The sequence below is a fragment of the Pimephales promelas genome, chromosome 9 (assembly GCF_988280905.1).
Source record: "Pimephales promelas chromosome 9, fPimPro1.hap1.1, whole genome shotgun sequence".
Classification (NCBI taxonomy): domain Eukaryota; kingdom Metazoa; phylum Chordata; class Actinopteri; order Cypriniformes; family Leuciscidae; genus Pimephales; species Pimephales promelas.
Window position 1 is genome coordinate 4655658 of NC_142777.1, and position 22331 is coordinate 4677988.

The window sequence follows — 22331 nt, forward strand, 5'->3', positions numbered from 1 at the left end:
ATTCTGATAGAGGGCCATGAGACTTAGACCTGAGTGCAAAAATGGAGGCTCTAGCCCCTTCCAGAGCTGAGATATCGAAACTCAAAAATTCGGCCCGAAAAAAAAACGACAGTGGTACCCCTTACGGTTTTTTTTTTTTGGGCGAAAAATTAAGTTTCTCCAATCTTCCCAAAACTCTGGATTCTGATAGAGGGCCATGAGACTTAGACCTGAGTGCAAAAATGGAGGCTCTAGCCCCTTCCAGAGCTGAGATATCGAAACTCAAAAATTCGGCCCGAAAAAAAAACGACAGTGGTACCCCTTAAGTTTTTTTCTTTTTGGGTGAAAAATTAAGTTTCTCCAATCTTCCCAAAACTCTGGATTCTGATAGAGGGCCATAAGACTTAGACCTGAGTGCAAAAATGGAGGCTCTAGCCCCTTCCAGAGCTGAGATATCGAAACTCAAAAATTCGGCCCGAAAAAAAAAACGACAGTGGTACCCCTTACGTTTTTTTTTTTTTTTTTGGGCGAAAAATTAAGTTTCTCCAATCTTCCCAAAACTCTGGATTCTGATAGAGGGCCATGAGACTTAGACCTGAGTGCAAAAATGGAGGCTCTAGCCCCTTCCAGAGCTGAGATATCGAAACAAAAAAATTCGGCCCGAAAAAAAAACGACAGTGGTACCCCTTACGTTTTTTTTTTTTGGGCGAAAAATTAAGTTTCTCCAATCTTCCCAAAACTCTGGATTCTGATAGAGGGCCATGAGAGCAAGACCTGAGTGCAAAAATGGAGGCTCTAGCCCCTTCCAGAGCTGAGATATCGAAACTCAAAAATTCGGCCCGAAAAAAAAAACGACAGTGGTACCCCTTACGTTTTTTTCTTTTTGGGCGAAAAATTAAGTTTCTCCAATCTTCCCAAAACTGTGGATTCTGATAGAGGGCCATGAGACTTAGACCTGAGTGCAAAAATGGAGGCTCTAGCCCCTTCCAGAGCTGAGATATCGAAACTCAAAAATTCGGCCCGAAAAAAAAAACGTCAGTGGTACCCCTTACGTTTTTTTTTTTCGGGCGAAAAATTAAGTTTCTCCAATCTTCCCAAAACTCTGGATTCTGATAGAGGGCCATGAGACTTAGACCTGAGTGCAAAAATGGAGGCTCTAGCCCCTTCCAGAGCTGAGATATCGAAACTCAAAAATTCGGCCCGAGAAAAAAAACGACAGTGGTACCCCTTAGGTTTTTTTTTTTTTGGGCGAAAAATTAAGTTTCTCCAATCTTCCCAAAACTCTGGATTCTGATAGAGGGCCATGAGACTTAGACCTGAGTGCAAAAATGGAGGCTCTAGCCCCTTCCAGAGCTGAGATATCGAAACTCAAAAATTCGACCCGAAAAAAAAAACGACAGTGGTACCCCTTACGTTTTTTTTTTTTTGGGCGAAAAATTAAGTTTCTCCAATCTTCCCAAAACTCTGGATTCTGATAGAGGGCCATGAGACTTAGACCTGAGTGCAAAAATGGAGGCTCTAGCCCCTTCCAGAGCTGAGATATCAAAACTCAAAATTCGGCCCGAAAAAAAACGACAGTGGTACCCCTTAAGTTTTTTTCTTTTTGGGTGAAAAATTAAGTTTCTCCAATCTTCCCAAAACTCTGGATTCTGATAGAGGGCCATAAGACTTAGACCTGAGTGCAAAAATGGAGGCTCTAGCCCCTTCCAGAGCTGAGATATCGAAACTCAAAAATTCGGCCCGAGAAAAAAAAACGACAGTGGTACCCCTTACGTTTTTTTTTTTTGCGCGAAAAATTAAGTTTCTCCAATCTTCCCAAAGCTCTGGATTCTGATAGAGGGCCATGAGACTTATACCTGAGTGCAAAAATGGAGGCTCTAGCCCCTTCCAGAGCTGAGATATCGAAACTCAAAAATTCGGCCCGAAAAAAAAAACGACAGTGGTACCCCTTACGTTTTTTTTTTTTTTTTTTGGGCGAAAAATTAAGTTTCTCCAATCTTCCCAAAACTCTGGATTCTGATAGAGGGCCATGAGACTTAGACCTGAGTGCAAAAATGGAGGCTCTAGCCCCTTCCAGAGCTGAGATATCGAAACAAAAAAATTCGGCCCGAAAAAAAAACGACAGTGGTACCCCTTACGTTTTTTTTTTTTGGGCGAAAAATTAAGTTTCTCCAATCTTCCCAAAACTCTGGATTCTGATAGAGGGCCATGAGAGCAAGACCTGAGTGCAAAAATGGAGGCTCTAGCCCCTTCCAGAGCTGAGATATCGAAACTCAAAAATTCGGCCCGAAAAAAAAAACGACAGTGGTACCCCTTACGTTTTTTTCTTTTTGGGCGAAAAATTAAGTTTCTCCAATCTTCCCAAAACTGTGGATTCTGATAGAGGGCCATGAGACTTAGACCTGAGTGCAAAAATGGAGGCTCTAGCCCCTTCCAGAGCTGAGATATCGAAACTCAAAAATTCGGCCCGAAAAAAAAAACGTCAGTGGTACCCCTTACGTTTTTTTTTTTCGGGCGAAAAATTAAGTTTCTCCAATCTTCCCAAAACTCTGGATTCTGATAGAGGGCCATGAGACTTAGACCTGAGTGCAAAAATGGAGGCTCTAGCCCCTTCCAGAGCTGAGATATCGAAACTCAAAAATTCGGCCCGAGAAAAAAAACGACAGTGGTACCCCTTAGGTTTTTTTTTTTTTGGGCGAAAAATTAAGTTTCTCCAATCTTCCCAAAACTCTGGATTCTGATAGAGGGCCATGAGACTTAGACCTGAGTGCAAAAATGGAGGCTCTAGCCCCTTCCAGAGCTGAGATATCGAAACTCAAAAATTCGACCCGAAAAAAAAAACGACAGTGGTACCCCTTACGTTTTTTTTTTTTTGGGCGAAAAATTAAGTTTCTCCAATCTTCCCAAAACTCTGGATTCTGATAGAGGGCCATGAGACTTAGACCTGAGTGCAAAAATGGAGGCTCTAGCCCCTTCCAGAGCTGAGATATCAAAACTCAAAATTCGGCCCGAAAAAAAACGACAGTGGTACCCCTTACGTTTTTTTTTTTTGGGCGAAAACTTAAGTTTCTCCAATCTTCCCAAAACTCTGGATTCTGATAGAGGGCCATGAGACTTAGACCTGATTGCAAAAATGGAGGCTCTAGCCCCTTCCAGATATTGAAACTCGTTCAGTTACGTATTCTGCCCGAAAAAAAAACGACAGTGGTACCCCTTACGGTTTTTTTTTTTGGGCGAAAAATTAAGTTTCTCCAATCTTCCCAAAACTCTGGATTCTGATAGAGGGCCATGAGACTTAGACCTGAGTGCAAAAATGGAGGCTCTAGCCCCTTCCAGAGCTGAGATATCGAAACTCAAAAATTCGGCCCGAAAAAAAAAACGACAGTGGTACCCCTTACGTTTTTTTTTTTTTTTTGGGCGAAAAATTAAGTTTCTCCAATCTTCCCAAAACTCTGGATTCTGATAGAGGGCCATGAGACTTAGACCTGAGTGCAAAAATGGAGGCTCTAGCCCCTTCCAGAGCTGAGATATCGAAACTCAAAAATTCGGCCCGAAAAAAAAACGACAGTGGTACCCCTTACGTTTTTTTTTTTTGGGCGAAAAATTAAGTTTCTCCAATCTTCCCAAAACTCTGGATTCTGATAGAGGGCCATGAGACTTAGACCTGAGTGCAAAAATGGAGGCTCTAGCCCCTTCCAGAGCTGAGATATCGAAACTCAAAAATTCGGCCCGAAAAAAAAACGACAGTGGTACCCCTTACGTTTTTTTTTTTGGGCGAAAAATTAAGTTTCTCCAATCTTCCCAAAACTCTGGATTCTGATAGAGGGCCATGAGACTTAGACCTGAGTGCAAAAATGGAGGCTCTAGCCCCTTCCAGAGCTGAGATATCGAAACTCAAAAATTCGGCCCGAAAAAAAAACGACAGTGGTACCCCTTACGTTTTTTTTTTTTGGGCGAAAAATTAAGTTTCTCCAATCTTCCCAAAACTCTGGATTCTGATAGAGGGCCATGAGACTTAGACCTGAGTGCAAAAATGGAGGCTCTAGCCCCTTCCAGAGCTGAGATATCGAAACTCAAAAATTCGGCCCGAAAAAAAAACGACAGTGGTACCCCTTACGTTTTTTTTTTTGGGCGAAAAATTAAGTTTCTCCAATCTTCCCAAAACTCTGGATTCTGATAGAGGGCCATGAGACTTAGACCTGAGTGCAAAAATGGAGGCTCTAGCCCCTTCCAGAGCTGAGATATCGAAACTCAAAAATTCGGCCCGAAAAAAAAACGACAGTGGTACCCCTTACGTTTTTTTCTTTTTGGGCGAAAAATTAAGTTTCTCCAATCTTCCCAAAACTCTGGATTCTGATAGAGGGCCATGAGACTTAGACCTGATTGCAAAAATGGAGGCTCTAGCCCCTTCCAGAGCTGAGATATCGAAACTCAAAAATTCGGCCCGAAAAAAAAACGACAGTGGTACCCCTTACGTTTTTTTTTTTGGGCGAAAAATTAAGTTTCTCCAATCTTCCCAAAACTCTGGATTCTGATAGAGGGCCATGAGACTTAGACCTGAGTGCAAAAATGGAGGCTCTAGCCCCTTCCAGAGCTGAGATATCGAAACTCAAAAATTCGGCCCGAGAAAAAAAACGACAGTGGTACCCCTTACGTTTTTTTTTTTGGGGCGAAAAATTAAGTTTCTCCAATCTTCCCAAAACTCTGGATTCTGATAGAGGGCCATGAGACTTAGACCTGAGTGCAAAAATGGAGGCTCTAGCCCCTTCCAGAGCTGAGATATCGAAACTCAAAAATTCGGCCCGAAAAAAAAACGACAGTGGTACCCCTTACGGTTTTTTTTTTTTGGGCGAAAAATTAAGTTTCTCCAATCTTCCCAAAACTCTGGATTCTGATAGAGGGCCATGAGACTTAGACCTGAGTGCAAAAATGGAGGCTCTAGCCCCTTCCAGAGCTGAGATATCGAAACTCAAAAATTCGGCCCGAAAAAAAAACGACAGTGGTACCCCTTACGTTTTTTTTTTTTTTGGGCGAAAAATTAAGTTTCTCCAATCTTCCCAAAACTCTGGATTCTGATAGAGGGCCATGAGACTTAGACCTGAGTGCAAAAATGGAGGCTCTAGCCCCTTCCAGAGCTGAGATATCGAAACTCAAAAATTCGGCCCGAAAAAAAAACGACAGTGGTACCCCTTACGTTTTTTTCTTTTTGGGTGAAAAATTAAGTTTCTCCAATCTTCCCAAAACTCTGGATTCTGATAGAGGGCCATGAGACTTAGACCTGATTGCAAAAATGGAGGCTCTAGCCCCTTCCAGAGCTGAGATATCGAAACTCAAAAATTCGGCCCGAAAAAAAAAAACGACAGTGGTACCCCTTACGTTTTTTTTTTTTTGGGCGAAAAATTAAGTTTCTCCAATCTTCCCAAAACTCTGGATTCTGATAGAGGGCCATGAGACTTAGACCTGAGTGCAAAAATGGAAGCTCTAGCCCCTTCCAGAGCTGAGATATCGAAACTCAAAAATTCGGCCCGAAAAAAAAAACGACAGTGGTACCCCTTACGTTTTTTTTTTTTTTGGGCGAAAAATTAAGTTTCTCCAATCTTTCCAAAACTCTGGATTCTGATAGAGGGCCATGAGACTTAGACCTGAGTGAAAAAATGGAGGCTCTAGCCCCTTCCAGAGCTGAGATATCGAAACTCAAAAATTCGGCCCGAAAAAAAAAACGACAGTGGTACCCCTTACGTTTTTTTTTTTTGGGCGAAAAATTAAGTTTCTCCAATCTTCCCAAAACTCTGGATTCTGATAGAGGGCCATGAGACTTAGACCTGAGTGCAAAAACGGAGGCTCTAGCCCCTTCCAGAGCTGAGATATCGAAACTCAAAAATTCGCCCCAAAAAAAAAACGACAGTGGTACCCCTTACGTTTTTTTCTTTTTGGGCGAAAAATTAAGTTTCTCCAATCTTCCCAAAACTCTGGATTCTGATAGAGGGCCATGAGACTTAGACCTGATTGCAAAATGGAGGCTCTAGCCCCTTCCAGAGCTGAGATATCGAAACTCAAAAATTCGGCCCGAAAAAAAAACGACAGTGGTACCCCTTACGTTTTTTTTTTTTGGGCGAAAAATTAAGTTTCTCCAATCTTCCCAAAACTCTGGATTCTGATAGAGGGCCATGAGACTTAGACCTGAGTGCAAAAATGGAGGCTCTAGCCCCTTCCAGAGCTGAGATATCGAAACTCAAAAATTCGGCCCGAGAAAAAAAACGACAGTGGTACCCCTTACGTTTTTTTTTTTTGGGCGAAAAATTAAGTTTCTCCAATCTTCCCAAAACTCTGGATTCTGATAGAGGGCCATGAGACTTAGACCTGAGTGCAAAAATGGAGGCTCTAGCCCCTTCCAGAGCTGAGATATCGAAACTCAAAAATTCGGCCCGAGAAAAAAAAACGACAGTGGTACCCCTTACGTTTTTTTTTTTTGGGTGAAAAATTAAGTTTCTCCAATCTTCCCAAAACTCTGGATTCTGATAGAGGGCCATGAGACTTAGACCTGAGTGCAAAAATGGAGGCTCTAGCCCCTTCCAGAGCTGAGATATCGAAACTCAAAAATTCGACCCGAAAAAAAAAAACGACAGTGGTACCCCTTACGTTTTTTTTTTTTGGGCGAAAAATTAAGTTTCTCCAATCTTCCCAAAACTCTGGATTCTGATAGAGGGCCATGAGACTTAGACCTGAGTGCAAAAATGGAGGCTCTAGCCCCTTCCAGAGCTGAGATATCGAAACTCAAAAATTCGCCCCGAAAAAAAAACGACAGTGGTACCCCTTACGTTTTTTTTTTTGGGCGAAAAATTAAGTTTCTCCAATCTTCCCAAAACTCTGGATTCTCATAGAGGGCCATGAGACTTAGACCTGAGTGCAAAAATGGAGGCTCTAGCCCCTTCCAGAGCTGAGATATCGAAACTCAAAAATTCGGCCCGAAAAAAAAACGACAGTGGTACCCCTTACGTTTTTTTTTTTTGGGCGAAAAATTAAGTTTCTCCAATCTTCTCAAAACTCTGGATTCTGATAGAGGGCCATGAGACTTAGACCTGAGTGCAAAAATGGAGGCTCTAGCCCCTTCCAGAGCTGAGATATCGAAACTCAAAAATTCGGCCCGAGAAAAAAAAACGACAGTGGTACCCCTTACGTTTTTTTTTTTTGGGCGAAAAATTAAGTTTCTCCAATCTTCCCAAAACTCTGGATTCTGATAGAGGGCCATGAGACTTAGACCTGAGTGCAAAAATGGAGGCTCTAGCCCCTTCCAGAGCTGAGATATCGAAACTCAAAAATTCGGCCCGAAAAAAAAAAACGACAGTGGTACCCCTTACGTTTTTTTTTTTTGCGCGAAAAATTAAGTTTCTCCAATCTTCCCAAAACTCTGGATTCTGATAGAGGGCCATGAGACTTAGACCTGAGTGCAAAAATTGAGGCTCTAGCCCCTTCCAGAGCTGAGATATCGAAACTCAAAAATTCGGCCTGAAAAAAAAAACGACAGTGGTACCCCTTACGTTTTTTTTTTTTGGGCGAAAAATTAAGTTTCTCCAATCTTCCCAAAACTCTGGATTCTGATAGAGGGCCATGAGACTTATACCTGAGTGCAAAAATGGAGGCTCTAGCCCCTTCCAGAGCTGAGATATCGAAACTCAAAAATTCGGCCCGAAAAAAAAAACGACAGTGGTACCCCTTAAGTTTTTTTTTTTTTTTGGGCGAAAAATTAAGTTTCTCCAATCTTCCCAAAACTCTGGATTCTGATAGAGGGCCATGAGACTTAGACCTGAGTGCAAAAATGGAGGCTCTAGCCCCTTCCAGAGCTGAGATATCGAAACTCAAAAATTCGGCCCGAAAAAAAAAACGACAGTGGTACCCCTTACGTTTTTTTTTTTTGGGCGAAAAATTAAGTTTCTCCAATCTTCCCAAAACTCTGGATTCTGATAGAGGGCCATGAGACTTAGACCTGAGTGCAAAAATGGAGGCTCTAGCCCCTTCCAGAGCTGAGATATCGAAACTCAAAAATTCGGCCCGAAAAAAAAACGACAGTGGTACCCCTTACGTTTTTTTTTTTTTTGGGCGAAAAATTGAGTTTCTCCAATCTTCCCAAAACTCTTGATTCTGATAGAGGGCCATGAGACTTAGACCTGAGTGCAAAAATGGAGGCTCTAGCCCCTTCCAGAGCTGAGATATCGAAACTCAAAAATTCGGCCCGAAAAAAAAACGACAGTGGTACCCCTTACGTTTTTTTTTTTTGGGTGAAAAATTAAGTTTCTCCAATCTTCCCAAAACTCTGGATTCTGATAGAGGGCCATGAGACTTAGACCTGAGTGCAAAAATGGAGGCTCTAGCCCTTTCCAGAGCTGAGATATCGAAACTCAAAAATTCGGCCCGAAAAAAAAACGACAGTGGTACCCCTTACGTTTTTTTTTTTGCGTGAAAAATTAAGTTTCTCCAATCTTCCCAAAACTCTGGATTCTGATAGAGGGCCATGAGACTTAGACCTGAGTGCAAAAATGGAGGCTCTAGCCCCTTCCAGAGCTGAGATATCGAAACTCAAAAATTCGGCCCGAAAAAAAAACCGACAGTGGTACCCCTTACGTTTTTTTCTTTTTCGGCGAAAAATTAAGTTTCTCCAATCTTCCCAAAACTCTGGATTCTGATAGAGGGCCATGAAACTTAGACCTGAGTGCAAAAATGGAGGCTCTAGCCCCTTCCAGAGCTGAGATATCGAAACTCAAAAATTCGGCCCGAGAAAAAAAACGACAGTGGTACCCCTTAGGTTTTTTTTTTTGGGCGAAAAATTAAGTTTCTCCAATCTTCCCAAAACTCTGGATTCTGATAGAGGGCCATGAGACTTAGACCTGAGTGCAAAAATGGAGGCTCTAGCCCCTTCCAGAGCTGAGATATCGAAACTCAAAATTCGGCCCGAAAAAAAAAACGACAGTGGTACCCCTTACGTTTTTTTTTTTTGGGCGAAAAATTAAGTTTTTCCAATCTTCCCAAAACTCTGGATTCTGATAGAGGGCCATGAGACTTAGACCTGAGTGCAAAAATGGAGGCTCTAGCCCCTTCCAGAGCTGAGATATCGAAACTCAAAAATTCTCCCCGAAAAAAAAACGACAGTGGTACCCCTTACGTTTTTTTTTTTTTTTGGGCGAAAAATTGAGTTTCTCCAATCTTCCCAAAACTCTTGATTCTGATAGAGGGCCATGAGACTTAGACCTGAGTGCAAAAATGGAGGCTCTAGCCCCTTCCAGAGCTGAGATATCGAAACTCAAAAATTCGGCCCGAAAAAAAAACGACAGTGGTACCCCTTACGTTTTTTTTTTTTGGGTGAAAAATTAAGTTTCTCCAATCTTCCCAAAACTCTGGATTCTGATAGAGGGCCATGAGACTTAGACCTGAGTGCAAAAATGGAGGCTCTAGCCCTTTCCAGAGCTGAGATATCGAAACTCAAAAATTCGGCCCGAAAAAAAAACGACAGTGGTACCCCTTACGTTTTTTTTTTTTGCGTGAAAAATTAAGTTTCTCCAATCTTCCCAAAACTCTGGATTCTGATAGAGGGCCATGAGACTTAGACCTGAGTGCAAAAATGGAGGCTCTAGCCCCTTCCAGAGCTGAGATATCGAAACTCAAAAATTCGGCCCGAAAAAAAAAACGACAGTGGTACCCCTTACGTTTTTTTCTTTTTCGGCGAAAAATTAAGTTTCTCCAATCTTCCCAAAACTCTGGATTCTGATAGAGGGCCATGAAACTTAGACCTGAGTGCAAAAATGGAGGCTCTAGCCCCTTCCAGAGCTGAGATATCGAAACTCAAAAATTCGGCCCGAAAAAAAAACGACAGTGGTACCCCTTAGGTTTTTTTTTTTGGGCGAAAAATTAAGTTTCTCCAATCTTCCCAAAACTCTGGATTCTGATAGAGGGCCATGAGACTTAGACCTGAGTGCAAAAATGGAGGCTCTAGCCCCTTCCAGAGCTGAGATATCGAAACTCAAAATTCGGCCTGAAAAAAAAAACGACAGTGGTACCCCTTACATTTTTTTTTTTGGGCGAAAAATTAAGTTTTTCCAATCTTCCCAAAACTCTGGATTCTGATAGAGGGCCATGAGACTTAGACCTGAGTGCAAAAATGGAGGCTCTAGCCCCTTCCAGAGCTGAGATATCGAAACTCAAAAATTCGGCCCGAAAAAAAAAACGACAGTGGTACCCCTTACGTTTTTTTTTTTTTGCGCGAAAAATTAAGTTTCTCCAATCTTCCCAAAACTCTGGATTCTGATAGAGGGCCATGAGACTTAGACCTGAGTGCAAAAATTGAGGCTCTAGCCCCTTCCAGAGCTGAGATATCGAAACTCAAAAATTCGGCCTGAAAAAAAAAACGACAGTGGTACCCCTTACGTTTTTTTTTTTTGGGCGAAAAATTAAGTTTCTCCAATCTTCCCAAAACTCTGGATTCTGATAGAGGGCCATGAGACTTAGACCTGAGTGCAAAAATGGAGGCTCTAGCCCCTTCCAGAGCTGAGATATCGAAACTCAAAAATTCGGCCCGAAAAAAAAACGACAGTGGTACCCCTTACGTTTTTTTTTTTTGGGTGAAAAATTAAGTTTCTCCAATCTTCCCAAAACTCTGGATTCTGATAGAGGGCCATGAGACTTAGACCTGAGTGCAAAAATGGAGGCTCTAGCCCTTTCCAGAGCTGAGATATCGAAACTCAAAAATTCGACCCGAAAAAAAAAACGACAGTGGTACCCCTTACGTTTTTTTTTTTTGGGCGAAAAATTAAGTTTCTCCAATCTTCCCAAAACTCTGGATTCTGATAGAGGGCCATGAGACTTAGACCTGAGTGCAAAAATGGAGGCTCTAGCCCCTTCCAGAGCTGAGATATCGAAACTCAAAAATTCTCCCCGAAAAAAAAACGACAGTGGTACCCCTTACGTTTTTTTTTTTTTTTGGGCGAAAAATTGAGTTTCTCCAATCTTCCCAAAACTCTTGATTCTGATAGAGGGCCATGAGACTTAGACCTGAGTGCAAAAATGGAGGCTCTAGCCCCTTCCAGAGCTGAGATATCGAAACTCAAAAATTCGGCCCGAAAAAAAAACGACAGTGGTACCCCTTACGTTTTTTTTTTTTGGGTGAAAAATTAAGTTTCTCCAATCTTCCCAAAACTCTGGATTCTGATAGAGGGCCATGAGACTTAGACCTGAGTGCAAAAATGGAGGCTCTAGCCCTTTCCAGAGCTGAGATATCGAAACTCAAAAATTCGGCCCGAAAAAAAAACGACAGTGGTACCCCTTACGTTTTTTTTTTTGCGTGAAAAATTAAGTTTCTCCAATCTTCCCAAAACTCTGGATTCTGATAGAGGGCCATGAGACTTAGACCTGAGTGCAAAAATGGAGGCTCTAGCCCCTTCCAGAGCTGAGATATCGAAACTCAAAAATTCGGCCCGAAAAAAAAAACGACAGTGGTACCCCTTACGTTTTTTTCTTTTTCGGCGAAAAATTAAGTTTCTCCAATCTTCCCAAAACTCTGGATTCTGATAGAGGGCCATGAAACTTAGACCTGAGTGCAAAAATGGAGGCTCTAGCCCCTTCCAGAGCTGAGATATCGAAACTCAAAAATTCGGCCCGAAAAAAAAACGACAGTGGTACCCCTTAGGTTTTTTTTTTTGGGCGAAAAATTAAGTTTCTCCAATCTTCCCAAAACTCTGGATTCTGATAGAGGGCCATGAGACTTAGACCTGAGTGCAAAAATGGAGGCTCTAGCCCCTTCCAGAGCTGAGATATCGAAACTCAAAATTCGGCCTGAAAAAAAAAACGACAGTGGTACCCCTTACATTTTTTTTTTTTGGGCGAAAAATTAAGTTTTTCCAATCTTCCCAAAACTCTGGATTCTGATAGAGGGCCATGAGACTTAGACCTGAGTGCAAAAATGGAGGCTCTAGCCCCTTCCAGAGCTGAGATATCGAAACTCAAAAATTCGGCCCGAAAAAAAAAACGACAGTGGTACCCCTTACGTTTTTTTTTTTTTTTGCGCGAAAAATTAAGTTTCTCCAATCTTCCCAAAACTCTGGATTCTGATAGAGGGCCATGAGACTTAGACCTGAGTGCAAAAATTGAGGCTCTAGCCCCTTCCAGAGCTGAGATATCGAAACTCAAAAATTCGGCCTGAAAAAAAAAACGACAGTGGTACCCCTTACGTTTTTTTTTTTTGGGCGAAAAATTAAGTTTCTCCAATCTTCCCAAAACTCTGGATTCTGATAGAGGGCCATGAGACTTAGACCTGAGTGCAAAAATGGAGGCTCTAGCCCCTTCCAGAGCTGAGATATCGAAACTCAAAAATTCGGCCCGAAAAAAAAACGACAGTGGTACCCCTTACGTTTTTTTTTTTTGGGTGAAAAATTAAGTTTCTCCAATCTTCCCAAAACTCTGGATTCTGATAGAGGGCCATGAGACTTAGACCTGAGTGCAAAAATGGAGGCTCTAGCCCTTTCCAGAGCTGAGATATCGAAACTCAAAAATTCGACCCGAAAAAAAAAACGACAGTGGTACCCCTTACGTTTTTTTTTTTTGGGCGAAAAATTAAGTTTCTCCAATCTTCCCAAAACTCTGGATTCTGATAGAGGGCCATGAGACTTAGACCTGAGTGCAAAAATGGAGGCTCTAGCCCCTTCCAGAGCTGAGATATCGAAACTCAAAAATTCGCCCCGAAAAAAAACGACAGTGGTACCCCTTACGTTTTTTTTTTTTGGGCGAAAAATTAAGTTTCTCCAATCTTCCCCAAACTCTGGATTCTGATAGAGGGCCATGAGACTTAGACCTGAGTGCAAAAATGGAAGCTCTAGCCCCTTCCAGAGCTGAGATATCGAAACTCAAAAATTCGGCCCGAAAAAAAAAACGACAGTGGTACCCCTTACGTTTTTTTTTTTTTTGGGCGAAAAATTAAGTTTCTCCAATCTTTCCAAAACTCTGGATTCTGATAGAGGGCCATGAGACTTAGACCTGAGTGAAAAAATGGAGGCTCTAGCCCCTTCCAGAGCTGAGATATCGAAACTCAAAAATTCGGCCCGAAAAAAAAAACGACAGTGGTACCCCTTACGTTTTTTTTTTTTGGGCGAAAAATTAAGTTTCTCCAATCTTCCCAAAACTCTGGATTCTGATAGAGGGCCATGAGACTTAGACCTGAGTGCAAAAACGGAGGCTCTAGCCCCTTCCAGAGCTGAGATATCGAAACTCAAAAATTCGCCCCAAAAAAAAAACGACAGTGGTACCCCTTACGTTTTTTTCTTTTTGGGCGAAAAATTAAGTTTCTCCAATCTTCCCAAAACTCTGGATTCTGATAGAGGGCCATGAGACTTAGACCTGATTGCAAAATGGAGGCTCTAGCCCCTTCCAGAGCTGAGATATCGAAACTCAAAAATTCGGCCCGAAAAAAAAACGACAGTGGTACCCCTTACGTTTTTTTTTTTTTGGGCGAAAAATTAAGTTTCTCCAATCTTCCCAAAACTCTGGATTCTGATAGAGGGCCATGAGACTTAGACCTGAGTGCAAAAATGGAGGCTCTAGCCCCTTCCAGAGCTGAGATATCGAAACTCAAAAATTCGGCCCGAGAAAAAAAACGACAGTGGTACCCCTTACGTTTTTTTTTTTTGGGCGAAAAATTAAGTTTCTCCAATCTTCCCAAAACTCTGGATTCTGATAGAGGGCCATGAGACTTAGACCTGAGTGCAAAAATGGAGGCTCTAGCCCCTTCCAGAGCTGAGATATCGAAACTCAAAAATTCGGCCCGAGAAAAAAAAACGACAGTGGTACCCCTTACGTTTTTTTTTTTTGGGTGAAAAATTAAGTTTCTCCAATCTTCCCAAAACTCTGGATTCTGATAGAGGGCCATGAGACTTAGACCTGAGTGCAAAAATGGAGGCTCTAGCCCCTTCCAGAGCTGAGATATCGAAACTCAAAAATTCGACCCGAAAAAAAAAACGACAGTGGTACCCCTTACGTTTTTTTTTTTTGGGCGAAAAATTAAGTTTCTCCAATCTTCCCAAAACTCTGGATTCTGATAGAGGGCCATGAGACTTAGACCTGAGTGCAAAAATGGAGGCTCTAGCCCCTTCCAGAGCTGAGATATCGAAACTCAAAAATTCGCCCCGAAAAAAAAACGACAGTGGTACCCCTTACGTTTTTTTTTTTGGGCGAAAAATTAAGTTTCTCCAATCTTCCCAAAACTCTGGATTCTCATAGAGGGCCATGAGACTTAGACCTGAGTGCAAAAATGGAGGCTCTAGCCCCTTCCAGAGCTGAGATATCGAAACTCAAAAATTCGGCCCGAAAAAAAAAACGACAGTGGTACCCCTTACGTTTTTTTTTTTTGGGCGAAAAATTAAGTTTCTCCAATCTTCTCAAAACTCTGGATTCTGATAGAGGGCCATGAGACTTAGACCTGAGTGCAAAAATGGAGGCTCTAGCCCCTTCCAGAGCTGAGATATCGAAACTCAAAAATTCGGCCCGAAAAAAAAAACGACAGTGGTACCCCTTACGTTTTTTTTTTTTGGGCGAAAAATTAAGTTTCTCCAATCTTCCCAAAACTCTGGATTCTGATAGAGGGCCATGAGACTTAGACCTGAGTGCAAAAATGGAGGCTCTAGCCCCTTCCAGAGCTGAGATATCGAAACTCAAAAATTCGGCCCGAAAAAAAAAAACGACAGTGGTACCCCTTACGTTTTTTTTTTTTGCGCGAAAAATTAAGTTTCTCCAATCTTCCCAAAACTCTGGATTCTGATAGAGGGCCATGAGACTTAGACCTGAGTGCAAAAATTGAGGCTCTAGCCCCTTCCAGAGCTGAGATATCGAAACTCAAAAATTCGGCCTGAAAAAAAAAACGACAGTGGTACCCCTTACGTTTTTTTTTTTTGGGCGAAAAATTAAGTTTCTCCAATCTTCCCAAAACTCTGGATTCTGATAGAGGGCCATGAGACTTATACCTGAGTGCAAAAATGGAGGCTCTAGCCCCTTCCAGAGCTGAGATATCGAAACTCAAAAATTCGGCCCGAAAAAAAAAAACGACAGTGGTACCCCTTAAGTTTTTTTTTTTTTTTGGGCGAAAAATTAAGTTTCTCCAATCTTCCCAAAACTCTGGATTCTGATAGAGGGCCATGAGACTTAGACCTGAGTGCAAAAATGGAGGCTCTAGCCCCTTCCAGAGCTGAGATATCGAAACTCAAAAATTCGGCCCGAAAAAAAAAACGACAGTGGTACCCCTTACGTTTTTTTTTTTGGGCGAAAAATTAAGTTTCTCCAATCTTCCCAAAACTCTGGATTCTGATAGAGGGCCATGAGACTTAGACCTGAGTGCAAAAATGGAGGCTCTAGCCCCTTCCAGAGCTGAGATATCGAAACTCAAAAATTCGGCCCGAAAAAAAAACGACAGTGGTACCCCTTACGTTTTTTTTTTTTTTGGGCGAAAAATTGAGTTTCTCCAATCTTCCCAAAACTCTTGATTCTGATAGAGGGCCATGAGACTTAGACCTGAGTGCAAAAATGGAGGCTCTAGCCCCTTCCAGAGCTGAGATATCGAAACTCAAAAATTCGGCCCGAAAAAAAAAACGACAGTGGTACCCCTTACGTTTTTTTTTTTTGGGCGAAAAATTAAGTTTCTCCAATCTTCCCAAAACTCTGGATTCTGATAGAGGGCCATGAGACTTAGACCTGAGTGCAAAAATGGAGGCTCTAGCCCCTTCCAGAGCTGAGATATCGAAACTCAAAAATTCGGCCCGAAAAAAAAACGACAGTGGTACCCCTTACGTTTTTTTTTTTTTTGGGCGAAAAATTGAGTTTCTCCAATCTTCCCAAAACTCTTGATTCTGATAGAGGGCCATGAGACTTAGACCTGAGTGCAAAAATGGAGGCTCTAGCCCCTTCCAGAGCTGAGATATCGAAACTCAAAAATTCGGCCCGAAAAAAAAACGACAGTGGTACCCCTTACGTTTTTTTTTTTTTGGGTGAAAAATTAAGTTTCTCCAATCTTCCCAAAACTCTGGATTCTGATAGAGGGCCATGAGACTTAGACCTGAGTGCAAAAATGGAGGCTCTAGCCCCTTCCAGAGCTGAGATATCGAAACTCAAAAATTCGGCCCGAAAAAAAAAACGACAGTGGTACCCCTTACGTTTTTTTCTTTTTCGGCGAAAAATTAAGTTTCTCCAATCTTCCCAAAACTCTGGATTCTGATAGAGGGCCATGAAACTTAGACCTGAGTGCAAAAATGGAGGCTCTAGCCCCTTCCAGAGCTGAGATATCGAAACTCAAAAATTCGGCCCGAAAAAAAAACGACAGTGGTACCCCTTAGGTTTTTTTTTTTGGGCGAAAAATTAAGTTTCTCCAATCTTCCCAAAACTCTGGATTCTGATAGAGGGCCATGAGACTTAGACCTGAGTGCAAAAATGGAGGCTCTAGCCCCTTCCAGAGCTGAGATATCGAAACTCAAAATTCGGCCTGAAAAAAAAAACGACAGTGGTACCCCTTACATTTTTTTTTTTTGGGCGAAAAATTAAGTTTTTCCAATCTTCCCAAAACTCTGGATTCTGATAGAGGGCCATGAGACTTAGACCTGAGTGCAAAAATGGAGGCTCTAGCCCCTTCCAGAGCTGAGATATCGAAACTCAAAAATTCGGCCCGAAAAAAAAAACGACAGTGGTACCCCTTACGTTTTTTTTTTTTTTGCGCGAAAAATTAAGTTTCTCCAATCTTCCCAAAACTCTGGATTCTGATAGAGGGCCATGAGACTTAGACCTGAGTGCAAAAATTGAGGCTCTAGCCCCTTCCAGAGCTGAGATATCGAAACTCAAAAATTCGGCCTGAAAAAAAAAACGACAGTGGTACCCCTTACGTTTTTTTTTTTTGGGCGAAAAATTAAGTTTCTCCAATCTTCCCAAAACTCTGGATTCTGATAGAGGGCCATGAGACTTAGACCTGAGTGCAAAAATGGAGGCTCTAGCCCCTTCCAGAGCTGAGATATCGAAACTCAAAAATTCGGCCCGAAAAAAAAACGACAGTGGTACCCCTTACGTTTTTTTTTTTTGGGTGAAAAATTAAGTTTCTCCAATCTTCCCAAAACTCTGGATTCTGATAGAGGGCCATGAGACTTAGACCTGAGTGCAAAAATGGAGGCTCTAGCCCTTTCCAGAGCTGAGATATCGAAACTCAAAAATTCGACCCGAAAAAAAAAACGACAGTGGTACCCCTTACGTTTTTTTTTTTTGGGCGAAAAATTAAGTTTCTCCAATCTTCCCAAAACTCTGGATTCTGATAGAGGGCCATGAGACTTAGACCTGAGTGCAAAAATGGAGGCTCTAGCCCCTTCCAGAGCTGAGATATCGAAACTCAAAAATTCGCCCCGAAAAAAAACGACAGTGGTACCCCTTACGTTTTTTTTTTTTGGGCGAAAAATTAAGTTTCTCCAATCTTCCCCAAACTCTGGATTCTGATAGAGGGCCATGAGACTTAGACCTGAGTGCAAAAATGGAAGCTCTAGCCCCTTCCAGAGCTGAGATATCGAAACTCAAAAATTCGGCCCGAAAAAAAAAACGACAGTGGTACCCCTTACGTTTTTTTTTTTTTTGGGCGAAAAATTAAGTTTCTCCAATCTTTCCAAAACTCTGGATTCTGATAGAGGGCCATGAGACTTAGACCTGAGTGAAAAAATGGAGGCTCTAGCCCCTTCCAGAGCTGAGATATCGAAACTCAAAAATTCGGCCCGAAAAAAAAAACGACAGTGGTACCCCTTACGTTTTTTTTTTTTGGGCGAAAAATTAAGTTTCTCCAATCTTCCCAAAACTCTGGATTCTGATAGAGGGCCATGAGACTTAGACCTGAGTGCAAAAACGGAGGCTCTAGCCCCTTCCAGAGCTGAGATATCGAAACTCAAAAATTCGCCCCAAAAAAAAAACGACAGTGGTACCCCTTACGTTTTTTTCTTTTTGGGCGAAAAATTAAGTTTCTCCAATCTTCCCAAAACTCTGGATTCTGATAGAGGGCCATGAGACTTAGACCTGATTGCAAAATGGAGGCTCTAGCCCCTTCCAGAGCTGAGATATCGAAACTCAAAAATTCGGCCCGAAAAAAAAACGACAGTGGTACCCCTTACGTTTTTTTTTTTTTGGGCGAAAAATTAAGTTTCTCCAATCTTCCCAAAACTCTGGATTCTGATAGAGGGCCATGAGACTTAGACCTGAGTGCAAAAATGGAGGCTCTAGCCCCTTCCAGAGCTGAGATATCGAAACTCAAAAATTCGGCCCGAGAAAAAAAACGACAGTGGTACCCCTTACGTTTTTTTTTTTTGGGCGAAAAATTAAGTTTCTCCAATCTTCCCAAAACTCTGGATTCTGATAGAGGGCCATGAGACTTAGACCTGAGTGCAAAAATGGAGGCTCTAGCCCCTTCCAGAGCTGAGATATCGAAACTCAAAAATTCGGCCCGAGAAAAAAAAACGACAGTGGTACCCCTTACGTTTTTTTTTTTTGGGTGAAAAATTAAGTTTCTCCAATCTTCCCAAAACTCTGGATTCTGATAGAGGGCCATGAGACTTAGACCTGAGTGCAAAAATGGAGGCTCTAGCCCCTTCCAGAGCTGAGATATCGAAACTCAAAAATTCGACCCGAAAAAAAAAACGACAGTGGTACCCCTTACGTTTTTTTTTTTTGGGCGAAAAATTAAGTTTCTCCAATCTTCCCAAAACTCTGGATTCTGATAGAGGGCCATGAGACTTAGACCTGAGTGCAAAAATGGAGGCTCTAGCCCCTTCCAGAGCTGAGATATCGAAACTCAAAAATTCGCCCCGAAAAAAAAACGACAGTGGTACCCCTTACGTTTTTTTTTTTGGGCGAAAAATTAAGTTTCTCCAATCTTCCCAAAACTCTGGATTCTCATAGAGGGCCATGAGACTTAGACCTGAGTGCAAAAATGGAGGCTCTAGCCCCTTCCAGAGCTGAGATATCGAAACTCAAAAATTCGGCCCGAAAAAAAAAACGACAGTGGTACCCCTTACGTTTTTTTTTTTTGGGCGAAAAATTAAGTTTCTCCAATCTTCTCAAAACTCTGGATTCTGATAGAGGGCCATGAGACTTAGACCTGAGTGCAAAAATGGAGGCTCTAGCCCCTTCCAGAGCTGAGATATCGAAACTCAAAAATTCGGCCCGAAAAAAAAAACGACAGTGGTACCCCTTACGTTTTTTTTTTTTGGGCGAAAAATTAAGTTTCTCCAATCTTCCCAAAACTCTGGATTCTGATAGAGGGCCATGAGACTTAGACCTGAGTGCAAAAATGGAGGCTCTAGCCCCTTCCAGAGCTGAGATATCGAAACTCAAAAATTCGGCCCGAAAAAAAAAACGACAGTGGTACCCCTTACGTTTTTTTTTTTTGCGCGAAAAATTAAGTTTCTCCAATCTTCCCAAAACTCTGGATTCTGATAGAGGGCCATGAGACTTAGACCTGAGTGCAAAAATTGAGGCTCTAGCCCCTTCCAGAGCTGAGATATCGAAACTCAAAAATTCGGCCTGAAAAAAAAAACGACAGTGGTACCCCTTACGTTTTTTTTTTTTGGGCGAAAAATTAAGTTTCTCCAATCTTCCCAAAACTCTGGATTCTGATAGAGGGCCATGAGACTTATACCTGAGTGCAAAAATGGAGGCTCTAGCCCCTTCCAGAGCTGAGATATCGAAACTCAAAAATTCGGCCCGAAAAAAAAAACGACAGTGGTACCCCTTAAGTTTTTTTTTTTTTTTGGGCGAAAAATTAAGTTTCTCCAATCTTCCCAAAACTCTGGATTCTGATAGAGGGCCATGAGACTTAGACCTGAGTGCAAAAATGGAGGCTCTAGCCCCTTCCAGAGCTGAGATATCGAAACTCAAAAATTCGGCCCGAAAAAAAAAACGACAGTGGTACCCCTTACGTTTTTTTTTTTGGGCGAAAAATTAAGTTTCTCCAATCTTCCCAAAACTCTGGATTCTGATAGAGGGCCATGAGACTTAGACCTGAGTGCAAAAATGGAGGCTCTAGCCCCTTCCAGAGCTGAGATATCGAAACTCAAAAATTCGGCCCGAAAAAAAAACGACAGTGGTACCCCTTACGTTTTTTTTTTTTTTTTGGGCGAAAAATTGAGTTTCTCCAATCTTCCCAAAACTCTTGATTCTGATAGAGGGCCATGAGACTTAGACCTGAGTGCAAAAATGGAGGCTCTAGCCCCTTCCAGAGCTGAGATATCGAAACTCAAAAATTCGGCCCGAAAAAAAAAACGACAGTGGTACCCCTTACGTTTTTTTTTTTTGGGCGAAAAATTAAGTTTCTCCAATCTTCCCAAAACTCTGGATTCTGATAGAGGGCCATGAGACTTAGACCTGAGTGCAAAAATGGAGGCTCTAGCCCCTTCCAGAGCTGAGATATCGAAACTCAAAAATTCGGCCCGAAAAAAAAACGACAGTGGTACCCCTTACGTTTTTTTTTTTTTTTGGGCGAAAAATTGAGTTTCTCCAATCTTCCCAAAACTCTTGATTCTGATAGAGGGCCATGAGACTTAGACCTGAGTGCAAAAATGGAGGCTCTAGCCCCTTCCAGAGCTGAGATATCGAAACTCAAAAATTCGGCCCGAAAAAAAAACGACAGTGGTACCCCTTACGTTTTTTTTTTTTGGGTGAAAAATTAAGTTTCTCCAATCTTCCCAAAACTCTGGATTCTGATAGAGGGCCATGAGACTTAGACCTGAGTGCAAAAATGGAGGCTCTAGCCCCTTCCAGAGCTGAGATATCGAAACTCAAAAATTCGACCCGAAAAAAAAAACGACAGTGGTACCCCTTACGTTTTTTTTTTTTGGGCGAAAAATTAAGTTTCTCCAATCTTCCCAAAACTCTGGATTCTGATAGAGGGCCATGAGACTTAGACCTGAGTGCAAAAATGGAGGCTCTAGCCCCTTCCAGAGCTGAGATATCGAAACTCAAAAATTCGCCCCGAAAAAAAAACGACAGTGGTACCCCTTACGTTTTTTTTTTTGGGCGAAAAATTAAGTTTCTCCAATCTTCCCAAAACTCTGGATTCTCATAGAGGGCCATGAGACTTAGACCTGAGTGCAAAAATGGAGGCTCTAGCCCCTTCCAGAGCTGAGATATCGAAACTCAAAAATTCGGCCCGAAAAAAAAACGACAGTGGTACCCCTTACGTTTTTTTTTTTTGGGCGAAAAATTAAGTTTCTCCAATCTTCTCAAAACTCTGGATTCTGATAGAGGGCCATGAGACTTAGACCTGAGTGCAAAAATGGAGGCTCTAGCCCCTTCCAGAGCTGAGATATCGAAACTCAAAAATTCGGCCCGAGAAAAAAAAACGACAGTGGTACCCCTTACGTTTTTTTTTTTTGGGCGAAAAATTAAGTTTCTCCAATCTTCCCAAAACTCTGGATTCTGATAGAGGGCCATGAGACTTAGACCTGAGTGCAAAAATGGAGGCTCTAGCCCCTTCCAGAGCTGAGATATCGAAACTCAAAAATTCGGCCCGAAAAAAAAAAACGACAGTGGTACCCCTTACGTTTTTTTTTTTTGCGCGAAAAATTAAGTTTCTCCAATCTTCCCAAAACTCTGGATTCTGATAGAGGGCCATGAGACTTAGACCTGAGTGCAAAAATTGAGGCTCTAGCCCCTTCCAGAGCTGAGATATCGAAACTCAAAAATTCGGCCTGAAAAAAAAAACGACAGTGGTACCCCTTACGTTTTTTTTTTTTGGGCGAAAAATTAAGTTTCTCCAATCTTCCCAAAACTCTGGATTCTGATAGAGGGCCATGAGACTTATACCTGAGTGCAAAAATGGAGGCTCTAGCCCCTTCCAGAGCTGAGATATCGAAACTCAAAAATTCGGCCCGAAAAAAAAAAACGACAGTGGTACCCCTTAAGTTTTTTTTTTTTTTTGGGCGAAAAATTAAGTTTCTCCAATCTTCCCAAAACTCTGGATTCTGATAGAGGGCCATGAGACTTAGACCTGAGTGCAAAAATGGAGGCTCTAGCCCCTTCCAGAGCTGAGATATCGAAACTCAAAAATTCGGCCCGAAAAAAAAAACGACAGTGGTACCCCTTACGTTTTTTTTTTTTGGGCGAAAAATTAAGTTTCTCCAATCTTCCCAAAACTCTGGATTCTGATAGAGGGCCATGAGACTTAGACCTGAGTGCAAAAATGGAGGCTCTAGCCCCTTCCAGAGCTGAGATATCGAAACTCAAAAATTCGGCCCGAAAAAAAAACGACAGTGGTACCCCTTACGTTTTTTTTTTTTTTGGGCGAAAAATTGAGTTTCTCCAATCTTCCCAAA